Source organism: Lolium perenne, chromosome 2 (assembly GCF_019359855.2).
Source record: "Lolium perenne isolate Kyuss_39 chromosome 2, Kyuss_2.0, whole genome shotgun sequence".
In the NCBI taxonomy this organism is placed as follows: domain Eukaryota; kingdom Viridiplantae; phylum Streptophyta; class Magnoliopsida; order Poales; family Poaceae; genus Lolium; species Lolium perenne.
In genome coordinates this window covers 44,097,190-44,102,606 of record NC_067245.2, presented here as the reverse complement: position 1 = coordinate 44,102,606, position 5,417 = coordinate 44,097,190, and positions in this window count along the sequence as shown.

The window sequence follows — 5,417 nt, the reverse complement described above, 5'->3', positions numbered from 1 at the left end:
TTACTAGGAGCTTACATGGTATTGGTGCTTTGATCTCCCCACCATCATTAATATTATTAGTGTACTTTATTCTATCCATATCCATATTTTCAAGGAGACTAACAAAATTGGTATAAGAACCAAGCATATTATATTTAGCAAAGACCTTTCTAGCCTCTCTTGCTATACCACCAAATTCTCTAAGAAGGGTTTCTAAAACAAAGTCTTTCTTTTCCCCTTCTTCCATATCACTGAGTGTAAGAAACATATGTTGTATTATAGGATTGAGGTTAACAAATTTAGTTTCCATCATACGAACTAAAGCAGCAGCGGCAATTTCATAGGTAGGAGCAAGTTCTACCAAGTGTCTATCTTCAAAATCTTCAACGGTACTGACATGATTGAAGAATTCTTCTATATTATTTCTCCCAATTATAGACCCACGTCCTACCGGTATGTCTTTCGTGGTAAAATTAAAAGGAAACATGATGAATCAAGTAAAGTAAATGCAAGTAACTAATTTTTTTGTGTGTTTTTGATATAGCAAACGAGATAGCAAATAAAGTAAAACTAGCAACTAATTTTTTTGTATTTTGATATAGTGCAGCAAACAAAGTAGTAAATAAAACTAAGCAAGACAAAAACAAAGTAAAGAGATTGGGAAGTGGAGACTCCCCTTGCAGCGTTTCTTGATCTCCCCGGCAACGGCGCCAGAAAAAGAGCTTGATACGCGTACAGCACGCGTCCGTTGGGAACCCCAAGAGGAAGGTGTGATGCGTACAGCAAGTTTTCCTCGGTATGAAACCAAGGTTTATCGAACCAGTAGGAGCCAAGAAGCACGTTGAAGGTTGATGGCGGCGAGATGTAGTGCGGCGCAACACCAGGGATTACGGCGCCAACGTGGAACCGCACAACACAACCAAAGTACTTTGCCCCAACGAAACGGTGAGGTTGTCAATCTCACCGGCTTGCTGTAACAAAGGATTAGATGTATAGTGTGGATGATGATTGTTTGCAGAAAAGTGAGAAACGTATTGCAAGAGATTGTATTTCAAGATAGAGAATTGGACCGGGGTCCACAGTTCACTAGAGGTGTCTCTCCCATAAGATAAACAGCATGTTGGGTGAACAAATTACAGTTGGGCAATTGACAAATAAAGAGGGCATGACCATGCACATACATATTATGATGAGTATAGTGAGATTTAATTGGGCATTACGACAAAGTACATAGACCGCTATCCAAAGATGCATCTATGCCTAAAAAGTCCACCTTCAGGTTATCATCCGAACCCCCTCCAGTATTAAGTTGCTAACAACAGACAATTGCATTAAGTATTGCGCGTAATGTAATCAGTAACTACGTCCTTGAACATAGCACCAATGTTTTATCCCTAGTGGCAACAGCACATCCATAATCTTAGAGATTTCTGTCACTTCCCCAGATTCACGGAGACATGAACCCACTATCGAGCATAAATACTCCCTCTTGGAGTTACAAGCATCTACTTGGCTAGAGCATCTACTAGTAACGGAGAGCATGCAAGATCATAAACAACACATAGACATAAATTGATAATCAACATAACAAGTATTCTCTATTCATCGGATCCCAACAAATGCAACATATAGAATTACAGATAGATGATCTTGATCATGTTCGGTAGCTCACATGACCCGACAATTAAGCACAATGGGGAGAAGACAACCATCTAGCTACTGCTATGGACCCATAGTCCAGGGGTAGACTACTCACTCATCACTCCGGAGGCGACCATGGCGGCGTAGAGTCCTCCGGGAGATGATTCCCCTCTCCGGCAGGGTGCCGGAGGCGATCTCCTGAATCCCCCGAGATGGGATTGGCGGCGGCGGCGTCTCTGGAAGGTTTTCCGTATCGTGGCTCTCGGTACTGGGGGTTTCGCGACGGAGGCTTTAAGTAGGCGGAAGGGCAGGTCAGGAGGCGGCACGAGGGGCCCACACCATAGGGCCGCGCGGCCAGGGCAGGGGCCGCGCCGCCCTATGCTCTGGCTGCCTCGTGGCCCCACTTCGTCTCCTCTTCGGTCTTCTGGAAGCTTCGTGGCAAAATAGGACCCTGGGCATTGATTTCGTCCAATTCCGAGAATATTTCGTTACTAGAATTTCTGAAACCAAAAACAGCAGAAAACAGCAACTGGCACTTCGGCATCTTGTTAATAGGTTAGTTCCAGAAAATGCACGAATATGACATAAAGTGTGCATAAAACATGTAGATATCATCAATAATGTGGCATGGAACACAAGAAATTATCGATACGTCGGAGACGTATCAAGGTTCATTGTTCATAAAGGCTGACATGTGAAACCCATTAGCCAACAACGTCCTCAACGTTTCAAAACCGGTATGAGATCGAAAGAAAAAAGGCAAATATCCAAAAAGTAGGCGTAAAAAATAACTCCAGGAAAGGAAAAGTTTATTGTTCATAGAGGATGACATATGGGTTCCATTTTGTAGGAGCGGTCTCAACATTTCCAAGATGGTACATAATTGAAAGAAAAAACAAGTAGCCAAACATCAGGTGGTTAAAAAAATCCAAGAAAAAAACATTTATCGTTTAGAGAGGATGACATGCGGGACCCATAAGGCAGCAACATCCTCAACGTTTTTAAGACGGCACGAGATCGAAAGAAAAAAATGAGTAGCCAAAACTCAGGGGGTCAAAAAAATCCAAGAAAAAAAACATTTATCGTTCAGAGGATGACATGCGGGACCCATGAGCCAGCAGCATAAACGGCTCGATCGGTGAACGTGAACGAGATGACGCGATAAAAAAACATCGCTAGAGACGCTGCCATCTGGGCCCTACATCCCTGGGTGGTGCGGATTTGCGTTGACTTGGCCAACGCACCGAGAATTCATCATGCACCATGTCTCAGGCCACCATACGCGACGTTTTTCACGTTGACGTCGTGCTAGATGACCTCAAAAACAAGAAAAAAAGTTCTGACATGCACCACAGAGAGAGAAAAAATCGTCGGGGATGATGGATCAGTAACCTTGTCCTGACTTTGAATTCGTTGGTCACGACAATTTTTCTTGTAGTGCTCGAGCGCTCGTTTCGCCTCATCTTTTCGCGAACCGACTTCTTTTAACCTAAAAACTACTATATATATGACCCTGAGGGTTTCGTCGAGGCTAGGGCAGCGTAGATTAAAAACACATAAACAGAGAGTCAGCAGGCCACCACCGGCGGAGATCGGAGGGGGGAAACGCTTCCGGAATCGCCTTCGGTGGACTCTACCCCCCTCCGGTGAAGGTATCAACACCATCTTCATCAACATCTACATCAACCCTTCATCACCTCCCTCTGTAATCTATTGTCAAATATGATGTATGATGCAATATATTGTTTTCCCATGATCTATTTGCGGATGAAGCTCGCTACCCACGGGGGTAGCTGCGCACCCCTTCCACGTATGACACCTGTCCACTTGGTCAAACCTCATTACCCCATCCCGCCTGTTACTGTATCTGTTTTTAAAAGTTAAACCATCTAGCACTTTAATTAGTGGTTGAACCGGATAGGAAAATCTCCCACCTAACCCCGAACGACTAGACCTCGTCTCCTTCCTCCGCCTCCTACCAGCGGGGCGCCTCGCGTTGTCCCTGACCGCTAAACGCCATCGCCTGGCCTTTGAATGCCGCCGCCGCTGCATCACCGGAGGCGCCCCCAAATCACTAGACGCCGCCGCCCTGGCCGCTAAACTCTCAGTTCCTTTGGAGTGGCCATGGGTGCTTTCCTCGTCAACCAGCACGAAGGGTCTCCAGATCTATGCTGTAGAGCACCACCGTCCTCGAGCGCGCACCACCAACGCCGTCCAAATTGAGGCCCACCGCGTGAACTCGCTGTAGCTAAATACATCGGCGCGGGTTGAGAGGAGGCGCCCACCGCGCAGATCGAGAGGAGGTGCCCTGAGCCGATAAAAACTTGGCCGCTTCTACGACTACGGGCGCATCGAGCATGGTCGTCATCTCTGATGGATACATGCGTTGTTGCGGCGGCGCTGAAGAGGAAAGGCGCGGACGCCTCGCCTGTTCGCTGGAGGGCCCGCCCCGACGCCCCGCCTTCTCCTGGTCCCAACGGATCTCGGTTTACTCGTGTAGCAGTGATAGCCTCCCCACCGGCGGGCCTTCCCCGCAGCGCACCGCCTTACCGCCCTGCGCTAACCCATCTCGGCCTCGCTGGCCCGCGCCGGCGGACGCCACCACACCCCGACCGGCCGTCGACCGATTCATGCCATTCTGCATCGATTTGGGAAGGATGACCAGTGGCGGCGTGAGGAGGTGGTGAGGATTGGGTGGGGAGAGGGAGATGTGCGGCGTGGGTTGGGCTAGGTGGGGAGACACGTCAAGCGGGAGGAGCCAAGCACGGCGGGCACGCGTCGAGCGCATGGACGCCGGCCATCGCCGCTGGTCAGCGCTAGAGAACAGCGCGGCAGGTTCATGGTCGAGGAGCGTTTAGCGGCCAGCGGCGACGTGCGGCGCCGCACTGGCGGTATGAGCGGAATCGGAGAGAGAGGGAAATAAATCGCTGCTAGCCAGAGGAGGGGCGGAATTGATTGGGCCCGGCGGTGGGTGTGGAAGCTCTTCTTCCAACTCGATTTCCATTTTCCTAACTCTCAATTTTTCTTCCCCGCACTTGATTTGAGCTCACGATTTGTTGTCTTGCTGTTCGCCGTTCAGAGCTGGTGCGCGCTCGAGATGGAGCGGCCGAGAAGGGCAAGTTGGGAAGAGAGGCGATGGAGCACGGCCGGAGCAACGCGGCTGCGCGCGCGGACGGCTCCCACACGAGCGCAGCGCTCTACGGCGGCAGAATCAGGAGTTGACCGGCGCGTCAGCGAGCACTCGACGGCGGCGCTGGTGTTCGAGCGCGGCGGGGCGCCGTTGTCGGGAGGAAGCGGAGGAGCGGAGGAGACGAGGTTTGGTCATTCAGGAGTTAGGTAGGGGATTTTTCGTATCCAGATTAACCACCAACGATTAGCCACCAGCTACATGACACGGTCAACGCGTGCAAAGTACCAAAATGTAATCTCGATGCAGATCGGACAGCAACCAATGCATGCGTAGCTACCCCCGTGGGTAGCAAATGCACTCTCGATCTATTTGTAGGGATTCGTTGCATAGAAAACAAAAAAATTCCTACCGCGAGAACGCAATCCAAGCCAAGATGCAATCTAGAAGATGGGATCAACGAGGGGATGATCGAGACTCACCCTTGAAGATTTCCAAAGCCTACAAGATGAGGCTCTTGTTGCTGCGGTAGACGATCACTTGCCGCTTTCAAAAGCGCGTAGAAGATCTTGATGGTGCCACAATCGGGCAGCACCTCCGTACTCGGTCACACGTTCGGTGTTGATGAAGATGACATCCTTCTCCCCGTTCCAGCGGGCAGCGGAAGTAG